Source organism: Lissotriton vulgaris, chromosome 8 (assembly GCF_964263255.1).
Source record: "Lissotriton vulgaris chromosome 8, aLisVul1.2, whole genome shotgun sequence".
Classification (NCBI taxonomy): domain Eukaryota; kingdom Metazoa; phylum Chordata; class Amphibia; order Caudata; family Salamandridae; genus Lissotriton; species Lissotriton vulgaris.
In genome coordinates this window covers 727619748-727639824 of record NC_141696.1, presented here as the reverse complement: position 1 = coordinate 727639824, position 20077 = coordinate 727619748, and positions in this window count along the sequence as shown.

Below are 20077 nucleotides of genomic sequence, written 5' to 3'. Positions count from 1 at the left end.
CCCGCATAGACCTCTGGCTCCTTAAAAATAAACAGGTACAAGATAAGATACGCAAACACACAGAGCAATACTTCCACGACAATCTGAGGTCAAAGTATTCACCAGTTGTGATCTGTGAGGCTTACAAAGTGGTAGTAAGGGTACAGGTGCATGTACTGACAGGGAGGAAAGAAAGAAAGAAAACTCCAAAATGAAACTCTTGAAAAGGAACTAGTGCAGCTAGAGAGGAAACTTCCAAAAGTGACAGAACCAGATACACCGATTGACCACTTAATTCGGCTAAAACATCAGGAGTTGTGAGATATGGTGGAAGGGAAGGCCCAGGAATACGCTACAGCAAACCCAGAGGAAAATATATGAAATAAGGGACAAAGCCACAAAATTAATGGGGTGGCTCAAAAAAAGGGACAGGGAACAGAACTGGGTACTGGAGGTTCAGAACCTGAAGGGAGACTCCTGCATGACGGGAGAGACTATAGCGGAGGCATTCACATCCTACTATGAGCAGCTATACAGATCCTCGAAGACCCACACAAAGGTGGACTGTATAGAACTTCTAACTGATATATGTCATCCCACTCTTACACAGGTAAACGGGGAAGAACTAGAAAGAGACATCTCGGAAGAGGATATTTGTGGGGCCATATGTTTGTTACAATCAGGCAAGGTGGTATGCCCAAACGGTATACCTATTGAGTTATATAAGGGAGTGACAATTCTGGTGGCACCACATATGTTGCCTTTGTTTGAAGAATCTCTGCAACAAGGTAGCTTGATGTAGGACCAGCGAACAGCCACCATTGTATTAATTCCTGTTAGATCTGGGGGTCTTTAGTTGGCAGTGGTATTCACTTTTGTCCAAGTAGGGACCCTTACTTCTAAATCAGGATAGGGGGATTATACTCCTTAATAACCCCTGCTCACCCCCTTGGTAGCTTGGCACGAGCAGACAGGCTTATCTCAGAGGCATTGTGTTAAGCATTTGTGAATATACACAGTAATACAGTGAAAACACTACAGATGGACACAACACAGGTTTTATAAAAAAATAAGTATTCTTTATATAGACTTAAACACAAGACCACAAACGACCAAAATCCCCAATACTATATTTAAGATTGACTTAAAGATGGAAAAAGTTTTTTAGTTCAAGTTGATGATAAATGTGACAAAGTTCTCAACAAAGTACCTGGATGCATAACGCAAAGTAAACAAAAGGCTCGCAGAAGGGGAGATGCGTTGGTTCCGTGATCCGGGGAAAATGATGGATTTTGCCTCAATGCTTGCGCAGAGTAGGGGATGCGTCGTGATCCTTACCAGTGCGGAGGTGATGCGTAGATTCTCGGCCTGCGGGCCCGTTGTGGTGCGCAAGATGGCGCCTTGATGCGGTGCAATGATCCGGTTGCGATGCGAGAAGATGGCACCCTTGATGCGACGATGCGATGATGCTGCGATGACGATGCTTAGGCGCCCTGGCAGCCTTGCGACGACTCTGTACTGTGGAGCCGCGACTGGCCCTGCGACACGCTTCTCCGGTGATGCAACGGTGACTCTCTTGATGGCGTCACGCTTCTCCGGTGATGGAGGCAGCTTTGATGTACACACGCTTCCAGGGAAATGCGGTACAAAAGGGGGTGGTGATGGACGGAGCATCTGAATCAATCAAACACTCACACCCAGTCAAAAGATCTGGCTGTAATCCATCACCGTTCTTTAGCCCACTCTGCCACCCCAGTTCAGACATGACTATATGCAAATCAGTCTGACCCTGTGCCTCATGGGAACAGTCCAGCCCGAACTGCCAAGCCATGTCTTCCCTGGACCGGAAACAAGCTTCTGAGGACCGGTTTCTGGCATTCCAGCCGTCTTCAGCCCGGCTTGCTTGAATCCAGTGGCAAAGTGAGCAAGGGACTCACATCTGAGCATACCCTGCCACACTTATGGCAGCCAAAAGTGGTACAAAAGGGGGTGGTGATGGACGGAGCATCTGAATCAATCAAACACTCACACCCAGTCAAAAGATCTGGGTGTAATCCATCACCGTTCTTTAGCACACTCTGCCACCCCAGTTCAGACAAAAGATGTATTTTATCATTCTGAGTTCAGGCATACTAAATTCGAATTTCTACCATGTTCCCTGAGTCAGTTAGGATTATATGTAATAATCTAACTGCCCATTCTAGCCTATGGAGAACAGGTAGCCTTGCAATAGTGAAAAACGAAAATGGCTGTAATTCAGTATAGGGACATTCTACACACACCAGAGCATGTCCTACCTTATACTTACAATGGACCCTGCCCTTGGGCCTACCATAGGGGTGTCTAATATGAAGCAAAGGGAAGGTTTAGGGACTGGCAAGTGGGTGCACTTGCCAAGTCGACATGGCAGTCACAGACTGCACACAGGCTTTGCAATGGCAAGCCCACCAGCAGCATTTGATTTACAAGCCCTAGGCACACATGGTCCACTGTACTAGGGGCTGACAGGTAAATCAAATAACCCAACCATGGAATCACCAATTACAACATCAATTTAACATAGGGGGCACTTGCACTATGGCACTGAATAGCAGTGGCACAGTGCCCAAAGCATATAACCAGCAAAAACATATCAAAACAGAGGAGGTAATCTGCCAAAATGGAAGGGAGACTGGCGCCAATTATGCCAGGTCTAATAATTCCAAAACAGGGTAAACCTTTGGAGGATCTCCAAGATCATAGCAACTAGACTCACCAAAGTAATACATGGATTGATCAATGCAGACCAATCAGGCTTTATGCCTAAAAGAAGCACTAGATTAAACCGAAGTCACCTATACGGTGAACTACACGTAACTATGATCCGTCCGGAAGAGAGTGCCGTACTGCTGTTGCTTGATGCCCAAATGGCATTTGACAGCATAGAATGGTAATATTTATTTGCGATACTGGAACGCTTTGACCCTAAATTTTGAGCTTGGATACAGCTGCTATATACAGACCCCCTGGCTAGAGTAAGGGTCAACAGTACAGTATCTAGACAAGTGAAGTTGCACAAGGTACGAGGCATAGATGCTCGCTCTTGCCCATGCGGTTTGAAATGGCATTAGAGCCATTGGCGGTATGGTTTAGGACAGGCGTGTTGATAAGAGGTATACCGGTTAAAGGCGAATGGCGAGACAGAATTTTGCTTTATGCGGACGGCATACTCCTATACACCACTAGGCCTCGCACCACAATACAACATACACTCAATATACTCAAATTATTTGGCATTTACTCCAGGCATCAAATAACCTGGGGCAAATCGTTAATATTTGTGCTGGCAGGAGAAGTACCTATCCTGATGACCATATGGAGGGCCTTGTTGATCAAAACTAAATTTAAATATATGGGAATGTGATCTCACAAACAGAAAATGAATTTAGGGAAGACAATTTGACGTGGCCACTTCCAAAAACTGCAACTTTCACTGATGGGACGGGCCGCCATCTTTAAAATGATGGAGCTACCACGCCTAATATATGTTTTAAAAAACACCCCATAAAAGATACCAATGGGATACTTTCAAAAGATATATTCGGAGATACGACAATTGTTATGGGACACAGGGAGCCCAGATAGCACTAAATAAGCTACAGAGAGGTCCATACGACGGTGGGATAGCGATCCCAGACATACATATACTATTGGGCAACCCAACTGGTTATGCTTAATGATTGGGTCTTTGCCAGAGGAGATGAATTGGTATTTCGAGTAGATCACTGGTTGATGGGATGAAGAGGGTATCTGGAAGCTCTGTATAGTAAGAAAGAACCGGATAGACTACTGACACACCCACAAGCAACAGTGAGACTATGGAGAGAGGCAACCAAATTCCTGGGATGGGAAAGCAAGCTAATGGAGCTTACTCCCCTGTAGGATAGCGATCTACTGAGGGAGGTACTTCAACTAAAGGGATTTCGTGCATGGGCACTCCTGGGCATTGAACATCTGGGGGACATTTGGAAAGGTCAAAAGATGATAGACTTTTAGAAAATGCAGTGAGAATACCAAATGCCATTCACTGGCAAATTCCGATACATGCAATTGAAATATGCGCTAAAGACACACGTGAGCCTAAGAGAACAACTACCAGAAGCAACACGGCTTGAAGATAGAATATTGGTAGACTCGATACCAGACAAGGAAACCTCCTTATCTACAAAAAGATTATGAATAATACATCAAACCTATTACTGGTCCTTAGGGAGAAGTGGGAAACTGATGTCAGGATCCTAGAAGAAGGTGACTGGTTCAAAGTCATACAAAGCCCCAAAGAGGTAGCTATAGGGGCACGATTTAGATTGATACAAATTAGAATTATTCACAGATCCTACACAACCAGACTGAGACTCTGTCGAAGTTGCATATGCGACTCAAAGTGTACGAGGGCATGCGGGGAGGAAGGTTCCTTCCATGGAAATGCCACGGGCTACAGAGTTTCTGGAGGGCAATCACAACTGTAATTTCAAAGGTGATGGGAATGGCAGTCCCACTAGATGCCCAATGGCATTTACTGTGTGTTATGGGAGAAAAACATTGGTCTAAGTATAATAAATTGTGGTTGATACTGGCAGATGGTATACAACGTTTACAACGAAGTTTTTACCACGCACTACCACTACAACGCAGGCATTACCACGCATACCATTACAACGCATTGCGCTGGGGGGCGCTCTACGATAGGGAATAAGTATAATTTTATATCCAACACCTTCCCTAGTGTCCACGGGGACTGGAGTTGGAATATAAAATTATACTTACCACTATCCAGCACCTCTAAGCGCTATGCGTTGTAACAGTATGCGTTGTAAATACCGCGTTGTAATGGTATGCGTGGTAAAAGTATGCGTTGTAACGTCATATATCCCTGGCAGATATCGTTGCCAAAACAACCAATGCCAGAACATGGGGGAAGGCACAGCCACCGACAGTGAGGAAATGGGAATAAGACCTGGACTGGTGTTTAACAGCAGAGAAAGGAATCTACCAGAGCTGGGGATGCACTGGTAAATGGGACAACGTTTGGGGGAAGTGGGTAAAATACAGGGGACTGTGAATTACGGGTACTATGACAAGCTGCAAGTACAGGGGGATAGACAATGTCTGGGTGAGTGTAAAGGAAGATGGACTTTCAGCAGATCTGGAGTAGGGATATGCAAGCCTTGGGGGGAAACAGAAACCGTCTCCCTAAATTGGAGCATATTGAATAATAAATTGATCTGTGTTTGTGTTCTTGTACTATGCATCAATGTACTTAATAGAATAAACAGATTTTTTTTTTAAAGATAGAAAGAATGGGTAAAAAAGTACTCGCAACTCGCAAGAGTGAGATAAATGGGAAGGGAGTTTCGGCTGCCAGAGGAAAGGGGCATGAAATTGTCTTGGCATGTGGCAACATCGAACTTCTGCAATACCCACAGTGGGCTCCTGAGAAAAAAACTTTCGGTCCTGGCATTTATTCTTTCTCAAAGTAAGCACTCGGAGATCTAACCAGCCAGTTCCTTTTTATTAGGAAAGGGAGTGCAAAAACAATATACACCGCTCTCATTTAAGCAGGTAATGGTGTTTCTTCTAGCTCTATTTTTCCTTTCGCTTGCTACCTTTAGCTGCATACGAAAAAGCAAAAAAAACATCGAATATTCAGAGCTGGCTTAAAACCCAATTTCTAAACATGTTTAAGCTTGTCTACCTTTCACGAACACAAGAAATCGGGCCCTCGCGCAGCTTTAATGATTAAACAAAGATCAAACATCCAAATGTTTCTGCCAGTTGTGGGTACATTTCTAACTGAATTATATTGGCAATTTAATGTTGGCATGACTTTTACAACTGAAGTGGACGATCTGGAAATGCCACAGTGTGCGGCCTTTGTGAACGCTGATATCATTAGGCAGCTGGCATCTGTATATCGCTCACTTGACATCTGTGCTGCTCTGCTGATGTCAGAGATTACTCTCTGCGAGAATCTTGCTGCAGGATCCGTGACACCCATGACCTTTGAGGAAGTAATTGATGTGCCTAAATCGTGAGCGGTTCCAGCCTCAGCAAACTACACGCGCTCAGATCTGACATTATCAGTCACATCTGCTGCTCGGGAAAGGTCTTGCTTGATTATGAAATGTACATAAATGCGCAAGGGTTTACATCAGAGATGGATTGGTAAGCACTCTATTAACAGCGTTGGCAACAGTGAAAATCTGTAAAGGCCACAGGATGGAAAAAAAAAGTTTATTGAAATATTCAATATTCGGCAGTGTTTTTTACAAGGACAGAAATCCTTACACACCTCCAAGCAGCATTAGGAAAGTTCTCTATATAGTTTTGCATGGGGTGTGTGTTCAATGTTTACGCATACACAGGCATTTGAGTGTGAGTGTATACACCACGTGTATACACGCACTGTGCACGAGTGTGTGTGACTAATCCCTACTGAGGACTAGAGGCAGAACAAGTAGGATGTTTTCTATGTATCCAGTTAGGATGCTGTCACTTCAATTAAAATTACAAAATTGCTTTTGGGCCCATCCTCTACTTTTGGAGTTTTATGCCAGTGTACTGTTGGACACTTTGGGCCAGATATACTGGTGCAAAATCACTCAAAGCATTTTGCACTGGAAAGTTGCTCTTTTCTTGGCGCATTTTTAATTTTGTGCTACTTTACGTCGAGGAGGTGTTGCATTGGTGTGCCTTAAATGGATCAGTGCAAGTACCCTTAATTCTTGATGCAATGTCGATCTATTAAGATGGGCAGACCTGGTTTTGTGTAAAAAAAATAATACATTTCGAAAAAGGCGCTAACTTGGAAGAATGATTTAATTTCCCCAAATATTCCACACAACACATGTATGCTGCACTATATAGCACACATCAAATATGAAGAATGTTTTGGTATTTGCACTGAAAGGGTGTGCTTCATTACAATCCTGGATGAGACATCACACTCGCAAAAAATCACACACACACACAAAAAATCACACACCCTCACTCCACTATAGTGGAAAGGTTGTACATAGTGCTGGGCCTCCTGTTTGTGTGTCAGTGGAGCTGATGACAACATCAGGCCATTTTTAATAAATATTTCTCTGCACTGCTTTCTTCTTTTTGCACAATATAGCACAGCGACTTAGATTGCTGTACTGCGTTATGCAATATATATTTATAGTAGGTAGATGTAGTTACGACCATGTTTCCATGTGAAAAGCATTTTTTGACTTAGCTATAACTTTGGCGTCGTTTGACCAACCTTTTCTCCATAAACTGTCAAGGAGGGTTCTATTGTTATGGAAGGTTTGTGGGTAAATTGTGCAGTGGGGACCGAGAATTTGAGGCATGAAATAAGATTGCGTTTGTAATGTTAATTCCCTTAGGAACCTTTAGTCACACCTACAGCCCGAACCACCAAATGGACTTACACCAAATTTGGCAGGGAGGTAGATGCTGGTTCAAAGAAGTCCCCTTTGCTTATTTTGTGTAAATTCATTCCGTAGTTTTTAAGAAATGCAAGTTTAAAATTATAGTGATATCTCTGGTTGCGAAATCTTTGTGAACAAAGAGAGCCTGTGCAGGGAAATGCACTGCTCTGATTGGCTGCTAATACTTCAACCAGGAAGTGTTGGCATCCTTCTTGGGAGTCTCCTCCAGCAAACAAAGTGAAAGAAAAGGGGGCATGGTAAGAATACTCTGACCCCCAAACCATGATCTTGGGCTCCCCCTGGCTTGCCGCCACGGCATAAAAGCATTTTTTAAATAGAAATTTGCTGCAAATTCACAATATTAGTAAATTTGCTGCAATTTTTTTTATGAAAAGAAGCCTGGGTTCCTGTGCTTCTTTTAAAAAAACCCCTGGGAGGGCCAGGTCCTGGGGACATATCATGTATGTAGGAGGGGGGCACATGGGGCCCGCTCCTAAGGTAATTATTATTGCGGACGGACCTACTGGACCGGCCTACAGCCCGGGGACTGCCACCTCCCCGGGGCTAATATAAAGAATAAGTGGTGGCCTCGCAGACCACCACCTTCCCGGGGAACATGCATTAAAAAAAAAAGTAGGGGGTGGCCCTATGACCTCCACAGCCACCACCTCCCCGGGGCTAACTGCAATATTAATGTGTGGAGGGGCTTTGACCCCCTCATGCAGCCCTGGCAACTGACACCTTCCTGGGGCATACATACACTAACCAAGGGAATCCTCGGCCCCAGGGACCCCCACCTCCACAGGAGCTATATACAAGATGGAATGGATTTCCATGAAGCTGAGCAGAATTGCTTTTGGACAGAAAGAGCTGCATGTTTGCAGCTCACTTTGTCCAAAAGCAATGTCAGCACTCACAAGAGGCGAGGAGCCGGCAGGGACCGTGGTCCATGAGGCTCACTCAGCGATCCCCAACGAGTTGGCCATGCCCCGGGGATGGTGCCCCCGGGCAATATAGGCCTGGGGAGGGGGACTGCAGTGGCCCACTCCCACCCCACTGAAAAATGTTGAAGGCCTGCCAGGGGGATGGGGTACCCGGGGTGGAAATAGTGATGTCATTTGAGATGTTATCAGTGATGTCCTCACTGACGTCACTGACCATGTCATATGTGATGTAATATACGAGGTCATAAGCAGTGCACTGCGGAGGTGTGAGGAATAGTAAGCTCAGCTAACTATAACTGCTGAATTTCTCTGGTTTTGTATGAGTGAAATGTCACTGTAACCGTTGTTTTTTCAAGTAAAATTCGAAGTTTTTGATTATATTTATCGCGGACTCGCTGGTTTGATAATAAAGCACTATTGATTGGCACAAAGGTTTGGGTCCACTTCTCGTCATTTGCCCAGGAGAGGCCTCTACAAGCGACGATTGGATGTAAATATATATATATATACATATATATATATATATATATATATATATATATATATATATATATATATATATATATATATATATATATATATATATATATATATAATTTGCGTGTAATTTTCCAAAATTTTGGCCAGCTCCGCTCCTTCCCTGGAAGTTTCGGGGGGATTCGTGAAGTGGGGGCTGAGAAAAAAGGGGGTCCCAAAACGTGTTTTCCCCATGTTAATTTCCATAGGACGGTCTGATAAGTCTACAGCACGAACCGCTGAATGGAATTACGTCAAACTTGGCAAAATTGTAGGGACTGGTACGCAGATGTGCCTTTGCTATATTTGCTGAAAATTGCTCCAGTGGTTTTTTTGTAAATTAACTTCAAAAACACATATATATCTATATGCGCGCTTCGAGCGCTTACAGTTACGCGTACCGGGGAGCGCACCCGGCTCACTACGGGAGTGCGTGAGCGGAAAGCTGATTGGCTGTCGGGTGTCTGTCAACATTCTAAACAGTCCGGAGAGTCCGCCATCTTGTGTCTCGGTAGAATCGAGACACAAGAGGTGAAAAAAGAAAGAGGGATATAATTAAAAGGAGGCGGAGTAGACACCCCCTGACCCCCTAGGTTTTCTGAGGGGGGCCTAGAAGGACCCTGAAGGGCAAAAAAATGTTTGTTTTTTTAAATTTTCGCGGGGTAAGCGCTGGGTGCGTGCCCAGGTGCACGCTCCGGTACGCGCACCCTGAGCGCACCACTAGGAAAACAGAATTGTAAAATAGGTAAAGAATACAGCTTTTTTTTGAGAATTGTAGGTAGTTCTGAAAAGAACTTTTTTTCTTCTTTTTTTAAAATATTTTTTTATACTTTTTTATAACGATTTTATAATTTTTTTGTATTTTTTTTCAGGGGAAAAACAAAACCAGGGATTCCAAAACTGCTCAACAGGAGCAAAAAAAAGGTGAAAAATTAGGGACGGGGAGGGCAGCGGTGTTCCTCTCTCTTCCTAGCAATGAGTTCAACGCTCTACTCCCCATACCAGAGCAGTTCATCACATTCCACGTATAGAAATGTTATGCCTGCAAACACCGGCTGCACGTTAGGGATAATTCTTCCACGTGGTGTTCCCGAAGCTGTTGCTCCACCAGTGGAGGTGCTGCCGCCATCTCTTTGTGCATTCTCTGCCAGGTCTCTGACACTCTCCCTGGCAAAGTTATTTGGGTGTATTCTCAGGACATGCCTAATTAAGGTGGCATTTGCAAAGCTATATTTCCTATTAGGATTGCCTCTGGATAAATGAAGTGGTCCTTTGTTTTGTGGTGAGGAGGGTCCTCAGGCAAAAAAACATTAGAATCACTGCTGGTTGACTCTCTTTCAGCCATTGTTGTAGATCAGAAAACTTTGAGAAGCAGATATTGCACAGAACACCTCTTGCTCTCTCCAAGTACAAAGCAAAAGTGAGAGAAATGGGTGGGGTTCTCAATATTTGGAAAAAAAATGTTCTGAACCAATGAAAAGTGTTATTTTAAGGTCACATAGCTTGACGCGCCTACGCTACATGCCCCGGAGCAATTCCGGGGCGCTTACGCGGCACGTACGTGGGCGCTTCCTGGAGCGCTTCCGGGGGCGCTTCCGGGGGCACTTACGCAGCGCGTAGCAGTGACGTTTTGCTCGTTTTTCGGGAATGCGTTTAAAGTTCAAATACGGTTCTTAAATATTATAAATAGTTCAAATACGGTTCTTAAATATTATAAATAGTACTTTTATATATTATTATTTACTTTTAATACCAATTTTTTTTTTTTTTTTTTCGATCGCGATAGGGCGCTCTTGCTGCACGTACCGGCGCGCACCCTGGTACGCGTACCGTGAGCGCACCGGTGCACAAATAATTAAGAAAACATATATATGAAAAACATGTAAAAAATAGTTTTGAACAAATATAGAATTAGGAAATAATTTGAAAAAAATAAACAAAAATAATAGATATAATAATTACCTATCATTAAAAAACAATATTTCACTTAAAAATTGTAGTTTTCAAACTCGTTAAAGTTACGAATTAGCATTTTAAAAAAGTTGCAAATTTACTGAAAAAAACATAGGTTTCACACACGTTATAGTTAGGAATTAGCTTTCAAAAAACCTTTGTAATTCACAGAAAAAAAACATAGGTTTCACACATGATATAGTTAGGAATTAGCTTTTAAAAAACCATAGAAATTCACAGAAAAAAACCATAGGTTTCACAATCTTATATTTAGGAATTAGCATTTAAAAAACCTTAGAAATTCACTGAAAAAAACATAGGTTTCACACTCGTTATAGTTAGGAATTAGCATTTAAAAAACTTTTGAAATTCACTGAAAAAACCAAAGGTTTCACACTAGTTATAGTTAGCTGAACATTTTACTCACACAAAACCATTGAAATTCCCACGTTATGGTTAGTTGGACTCACTATAACTCGCGCGCCCGCAATCCACTACTGATGATGTCACATATTACATCATTCATGACATGGTCAGTGACATCACTGATGACATCTCAAATGACATCACTGATGACATCATCCATGTGATCATACGATGCACCTCCTCACACTCTAATCTAACCTTTGATACACCCAGTGATAAATACAAACTACCATTCCTGAAATTATTGACACACCAATACCAGTAACTACATACGCACTCACTGATTTCGAGGTCTACACACACATCCACTCATTCACCCATACAATCACTCATACATACAGTCACTCATCAATAGAACACTATCATATCCACTCATACACCTATACAGACACTCACACATTGACACTCATCCACGGAGTTACTCACACACCTAGTCAGTTATGCAAAGAATCAATCACACTCCCATTTCCTCATCTACACAGTTATACACACTAAACCTTATTTATTCAAACATATACTAACACATACTTACTCTCTTTTACAATCACTGATACAAGTACACATTGATCCATACAGCCACTTACGCAATCACAGGCTCCCATGTATAGTCATTTACATATGCCAACTCTCCCAAGCACTATGTTTTACATATGTACTTATTTGGACATGTAGCACTGAGATATCCATTCACTCACCAACGCACCCATGCACATAGTCAACCGCCCATACAGCTGTTTCCACATGCACTCTTTAACCCATACACCAAGTGAATCAACTGCTCACACATCTATGCACAGAGTCACACACCTCCCAGGCACTCACACACACACTCAGCCTTACATACAAATACTTAGGCAACCAATCAATAACCCATATAGCCACTCATATAGCTACTGATCAACACATGCAGCAGCTTACACAACAACAGACATAATGATGCACACATTCAGACAGTGTAGTCACTAACCCATGCATTCAGTAAGACACATTTAATCACTCACTCATACAGTCAGTCACGCACCTTCTAAATCCTTCATCCAGACACTTATACATCCACTCATTCTTCAATATGTAAAACATATTTAAACTTTACAGAAACACACAGACACTGTATCATGTCATCAGTGATGTCATTTGGGATGTCATCAGTGATGTCATTTGAGATGTCATCAGTGATGCCATCAGTGATGTCACTGACCATGTCATGAATGATGTAATATGTGACATCATCAGAAGTGGATTGTGGGCGCGCGAGTTATAGTGAGTGCAACTAACTATAACGTGGGAATTTCAATGGTTTTGTGTGAGTAAAATGTTCAGCTAACTATAACTGGTGTGAAACCTATGGTTTTTTCTGTGAATTGCAAAGGTTTTTTAAATGCTAATTCCTAACTATAACGAGTGTGAAAACGATGTTTTTTTCAGTGAATATATATATGTTCGAAAGGGTTTCCCCACCGATAACTGCAGGGAAATCACAAAAGACTCGCACTACAGGGTCCGTGTTAGAAACGTTTATTGGCGACGCGTTTCGACCAAGCAGTCTTCTTCGTTAGCCAACCAAACAAACATAACAATCACCATTTTAAAGTGCACCAAAAGGTAGTGAAAATAGACATAGGACCACATCCCAAAAGTAAACTACCAATACTGTAGGAACTACAATTGAGTAGAAGAAAGATTCTATGGTGCAATTATTACTCTGATTCTGTGCTTAAATAAATAAATAAATTCACATTTCATTATTCACATTGCATTGGAAGTCTATGTAAAGACTCAGTGAATTGAATTGATCAAATTAATTAAATACATAAATTAATTTAAATACATTAAATAAATTAACTTAGCAGTCTGGCCCAGTGGCCAATGTCATTAAATCAAAAGCACTGGATGTATTCTTCCATACATTTGCACATAAAGCGAGTCAAAACAGCATACATTTTGACCAAGTGGCCTCATATCACCTCTAGGCAGAAATGAAACACGTATAAAATTATTCACAATCCTCTGCGATAAAGAGGAAGAAAGACAGAATGATCGTCCCGGCCCAGTGGCCAATTGGTCTAAAAGTAGGGCATCCTCCCTAGCTAGGGGGCTAGTGCTGCAGAAAGCTTTCTATGTGAATGTTTATTTGTCTTACCAAGAGAGATAACTGCAGAGTTTTCTATGTGCAGGGAAGTGGGATTGGGTCAAGGGGCCTGAGGAGATCGGGGGGGGGGGGAATGGAGCCAATCCTCAGATATAGCTTTGATAAAATAAATAGTGCTAAAATGAGTCTTTTAGCACTGTGATTAGTGCAAGAAGTGAACCCTATACTATCTAAGGACAGCCTATTCAGATATATATATATATATATATATATCTTCAAAAAACCTGGCTAGGTTCCCACCATAGTTTCCACAGCACAGAGAGAATCCACAACGTTTTCTTCTTTCTTCAGGTACTTTTATTTCATTATATTACACCGTGTGCAAACAAAACAGGGAGGTCGACGTGTTTCGGCTGTTGCCTTCAACTGGTCGCCAGTAGGTAGTTATAGTTAGGACCTATTTTCCATAGAAAATCCGCAACATTTTATTTGGGATAACTTTGGCACCGGTTGACGAATCTTCGCAAAATTTTCAAAACTAATGGCCAGCTCCGGTCCGCTCCTATCCTAAAAGTCTCGGAGTGATTTATCAAGGGGGAGCCGAGAAAAAAGGGGGTCCCAAAACTTATTTTCCCCTTGCAACTTTCCATAGGAACCGTTGATCGCTGCTACAGCCCGAACTGCTGAAAGGAAATACACCAAATTTGGCAAAGAGGTAGTCCTTAGTTCAGACTCGTGCCCTTTGCTTAAATTGTGTAAATCCCTTAAGTAGTTTCTGAGAAAATCACAATTAAAAGTACATATATATCTATTGCAGCGGTGGGTCCGCGTATCCTGAGTGCACCCTAAACGCACCGTCCCGATCACGCGCTGAATGCTAATTGCCTGTCAAGTGGTTGTCAACATTCGAAACCAGGAGGTGTTGGTAGCCATTTTGTGCCTCGGTAGATGGGAGGCTGGAGAAGTCAGTGGAACAAGTGTGCAAAATGTATAAAGGGGGCAGGGTAGAAATACCTTGACCCTCTAGACCTGCTAAGGGGGGTCCCACAAGGGCTCCCAGGGCTAAGGCAAAGTGCAAACGGCAAATTGTGCGCAGGGTGCACGGTTCTTGCCATAAAAAAAGTAATACAACTGAGCTTCTTTAATAATTAGCCCCGGGGGCCAAATCCCGAGGGCAAAATTATTAAATTATATGGGGGGCCCAGAGGGCCCCCAGCCCCGGGGACCCCCACCCCTGGGCCACAAAATAAATGGTTAGGGGTTGCCATGGCCCCCCCAGTAAAATACGTTGGTGGGGGGCTAACAGCCCACCAAGCCCAGGGGACCACCACTCCCCTGTGAATTTCTGTATTGTGGGAGGGGGGCTGCATGGCACCCTGCCTGGAGCCGTCACTGCAGTGGCCCGGGGTGCCCAACCCCGGGACACTGCTGTTTGCTATGAGAGGGCTGGAGTCTCCCGACACCCACCCTCCCATAGCAAACTTGGTTTGGATTTTGAAAGAGAGAGCAGGGAAACCTGCTCTCTCTTTCGAAATCTAAACCAATTAGCTTTTCCACATGGGGAGCTGCATGCTAGCAGCTCCCCATGTGGAAAAGCAATGTCGGCTCCCGAAGGACGCGGGGAGCCAGATGGGACCGTGGGGGCATTGGAGGTTCCCCCACGGTCCCCAATGTTTTATATAAACCCCGGAGGATGGGGTCCCCGGAGATAATAGAAATTAGTGATAGGGGCTTTTTATTTTTTTATGGTAAAATTAGGAGTCATGCACCCAGCGCGGCGCTCAGTGCGGCCCCCTGGTGTGCACGCATTGGATGCACGACTCCTAACGTGTAGGGTGCACGACTCCAGCATGTTTGGTGCATGACTTCTACACGTTGGGTGCACGACTCTGACGCGTAGGATGCGCGACTCCAAGCAAAAAAAAGTAATATTTTTCAGATATACATTTTGGTACCTACCAATAAGTACCTATGCAGAGTCTACAGTTCAAGAGGAAGACTCTGTTAACCTCATCTGTAAAATGTACACCATCTCTCCTATAGATGCCATCCATATTGAAACACAGATTGTTGTGGTTAATGGACCCCATCCTATAATCTCAGAGAAAAGCAGAAACAGATTTATTGACATGTTTCCTAGCTTTCTCAATCTGTGGACAATATTGATTGGACCAGTTCCATTTCTGCCTTTGGCATATGTTTGAGTAGACAAAGGCAGTTTGAGGGAAAAGTGACATCAACTCTCCAAAGGTGTCCTTCATAAGCATTTCCAGACCTACTCCACTGACAACATTCTAGTCTGAAAGGTTGGCTGCATGTTTCTGTTTTATAAAAGCATGTTTCTTATTAGTTAAGAAAAAGTATTTGAAAGGAACATTATATAGGATAAGCTGATATTTTGAAAAGTCAAGCACACTTGCTGTTTGGATTAGCAACATTGTGTTGTGAGCTTGTGACCTGTGTGCTTAGTTGAGTGTTCCATGAACTGTTACTATAGAAACAGGCATTAGGCAGATTGGGGGTAGGGTTCAAACGTTTGTTAATCGGAAAGGGTTGAAATGCGTAACCAATAGAAATGTGTGTTAGCTTTTGAATGAATGTGAGAAGCAATGTGATTTGATATTTACATGTATAAGTGTGCAGAATGAGAGGGAAACTTTGCCATTTTTTGGTTTTGATAAGAGCAGTGCAGTCCAGAGATTCTGAATAGGAAAATCTGGTGTGTGACTGACATACTTCTTAATCTACAAATCAATTTAAAAGGTGAGTTAATAATAAGATTAATGCGTTTTTCCTGGTTAAGTCCAGGGAGTACTCTTGCTTGTCTAGAATCACACTGTGAGTCTGTGTACATTTGGGAACTATTGTGACAGAAGCATTTGGATACGTCATGTGCTTGCAGATACATAACTGTTTAAAAACCTATGCTGTTCTAAAGTTTTGGTAGAATTAGAAACCAGTCATTGCCTATGTATTTGCAAAATGAGCTAAAATTCCACACTAAACTACAGTTCTAAAATATGTGAAAGGTGTGTAGTCATCTTATCTCTTCCAGATTAGTAAATGATTTTTGGTAAAGTCCAAGAAATAGTGTTGCTTGTCTAGAATCATGAGTCTGTGTGCATTTGGGAACTATTATGATAGAAGCATGTGGGTTCTTCAAGATTTTGAAGACATAAAACTGCTTAAAAACCTATCCTGTTCTCAAGTTTTGGTAGAATTAGAAACCAGTAATTGCTTATGTATTTCCAAATGAGTGAGGCTTCCACACTAAACTACAGTTCTAAAATATGTGGAATGTGTGCAGTCATTTTACCTCTTCCAGATAATGAATTCACCCAGTGTCTCTCCTTATAGCACTGTAATCATTCAGTCAGTATGCATGTACTCGTGCAGTGATCCAGGCTTTAGGGCATGGAGTGCTTCAAACTCCTATGCACTATGCATGTAGTAGTCTAACCACCTTAACACTTGTGTTTCAGGCCTATAATTCCCCAGTCAGTATCCATACACTCCAGCAAACACCCTGTGACTGCTCTTGTAATCCCATAGTGTCTCTTTCAGTACCATGTACTAATCCATTCACTAAAGTAAAATTTAATCAATTATGAATTCACCCAGTGTCTCTCCTTATAGTACTGTAATCATTCAGTCAGTATGCATGTACTCATGCAGTGAGCTAGGCTTTAGGGCATGGTGTGCTTCATAGTCCTATGCAGTATGCATGTAGTGGTCTAACCACCTTCACACTTGTATTTCAGGCATACAATTCCCCAGTCGGTATCCATACACTCTAGCAAACACCATGTGTCTGCTCTTGCAATCCCATGGTGACTCTTTCAGTACCAGGTACTAATCCAGTCACTAAAGTAAAATGTGATCAATTATGAATTCACTCAGTGTCTCTCCTTTTAGTACTGTAATCATTCAGTCAGTATCCATGTACTCATGCAGTGAGCCAGGTTTTAGGGTATGGAGTGCTTCAAAGTCGTATGCAATATGCATGTAGTGCTCTAATCACCTTCACACTTATATTTAAGGTCTACAATTCCTCAGTCAGTATCTATATAGAATGTGTTTGTATAGTAAAAGAAAAGTATAATTTATAAAGTTATTAATATATATTTATGTATGTTTATTTTTTACAAATATTGTTTATCATCATTAAAATAAAGTTATCATGCCTGAAAAATCGAGAAAGAGAAAAAAGAGCTAAAGGACAGTTACTTGAAGAAAACTCAACAACAAGTATTGAATGACCAACATAATGTGTCTAAAAAGACAAAATCTTCTGGTAAGACCTTTAAGGAATTTATTAAAAATCTTTCTAGGCCCAGAAAGAATGTTCAGGATGTTACAACCACAGACAATGCTTCAACCAGAAAAAATAATCAAAATAATAGCAAAGGAAAAAAAGCAAATGTACAGTCAAAAGATACGACGTATAGTAAAAGAACACAAAATCAGTATAAAGAAATACGCAAAAAATTATTTTATAATAGAGTAGCGCATAATTTGCTGAAAGATATGAAGAAACAAAAAGAGAGCACTATTTTATAAAAAGAAGAAGCATATTGAATCATTGTTGAAAAGGCTTTTGAAGTAACTATTCATTTTAGTTTCAAACAGAATGCGATCACTAGATAAACCAATCCATTTAATGAAGGCCAAAAGTAAGAGGAAAAGAGTAATTACCGGAACTATTTTTTGTGATTTTTTGGGGGGAATGGAAACACAGTACAAGTTCAGAACCTTTCTTTAATGAAGAGAGTTATTTTCAGACCAATGTTTTGTTGCATGCTGTTGAAACCAGTGGTCGAGCTTATGAGGTTAGAAATGGTTGTCCAATTGAGAAAGAGAAAATGGTTCTCAGAAATGCAAAAGAAGTGATAGCTGATGACGTTCTAGGCATACGTCATAATGCCCAGTGTACACTTGGGATTGCAGTAGTATTTGTAGTGTACTACAAGAATCTATTGATCTTTTAAGCAATTTCTTACGAGCATATACTAAAAAAGTGTTAAACAAAAGATTAAGATGTTGCAAGGACTAGACCCTTGCAGAGTGAGAAAAAATACTGGTTTGCTAGGTCATTCTTTGCGTTGTCTTTCTAGAAGAGTATGTCAAAGTGTTTTTCACCATTTCAGGATGTTAGCAGAACATCATACTCAAATGCGTAAGTTAGTCAGAAGATTGTATTATGTAAAAAGTCCAGCACTAAAGTTAAATGAGTTGAACAATGCTCTTTTGCGTGGATCAGTATCAGATGTGAAGAAGATTTGTGATGAAATTGAGTTTTGTTACTTTGGTCCTCAACAAGAGAGTTCAGAAACTGATACATTAATAGAAGAAAATGTTGATGAGAATGTGGAACATATCTATTACAAAAAATGTTGATGATCAAATTACAAAGTTTAAGGTGATTTCAGGTGAAAGGCCACATTTTTCTTGTATTTGTTGTCTGCAAACTCACTATCAAAATCATACTAGGAGTGTTGATCTGTATTTAAGAAGTGAAAGACAAAATAATGATATGTGGAAGGAATTTGCAACTTATTTGTTGGTAGAAAATTGTTTTGATTTGGGTTCTGATCAGCGTATTTGCAAATATTGTTATAACAAACTAGATGATAATAAAATGCCCGCTAGAGCTGTCCATAATTTTCTAGAGTGGGTTGCTATTCCTCCAGAACTGATAGATTTAAATTTCCCATGAGTCTATTCTCATTCAATGTGTGCACCCGTTTCAGGCTATTGTTCGTATGGAGCCTAAAACTGGTAAATTGCCTCCTTCACATTTACAAAGAGGATTAAAAGGAAGAGTTGTATATTTACCATTAGATTTAAAGAAAAATATTGAAACTATTGGTGTAGAGAGTGTAGAAAATGAACCACTAGTTATTCTAGTTAATGGTGTTCCATTAAAGAACACCATTAAAGAAAATCTGGCAGGAGTTAGTGGATGCTAGGAAAGTGCAGAAGGCAACTTTGTATTTGATAAAAAAAAATAAGTACTATAAAAATGTTTATATGGGTGAAGAAGAAATACTTTTAGCAGAAGATACTGAAAAGTCAAGTGGACAAATTGAAAAAGTGGACATACCAAGAAGTGAAGAAATCTATGAACATTACAGTGTACATCCACTTCATTCAAAAGAAGTGATGGGGAATACTATTGAGTTATTCCAAATGAAAAAAAGCAGAGGGAAGTCCCATGAGTGTATCGGAAGAGAGCTTGGAAGCTCGTTATTTTCTGCAGTTGTTTCCAACAGGAAAAGGAGGATGATATGATGAACAACCTGTGCAGATTCCTGCATCATTTCCCTTATATATTTCATCTTTTGTTTGAAAGTGACTTGTCTGGACTTTCATATGCTGCCAATCACATATTGAAAACGGGAGTACATCTGCAAAATGTTTTTGCAAAGGATTTTATGGAGAAAGTGCACCAGAGGGATGATCATTTAGAATCTCAGTTGATCAATCTGATGGCATTTCAGCGTGGGACTAATGAATATTGTTACCGTTGTCATGGAGAACTTAAATGTATGCTAAGGAACTTATGAACTTCTCCATGGTTCCTTACCCTAAGCTGTGCTGAAAACGCTTGGGATGATGTAATATGTGACATAATCAGCACTGGATTGGAGGCGCGCGAGTTATACTTAGTACAACTAACTATAACGGAGGAATTTCAATGGTTTTGTACGAGT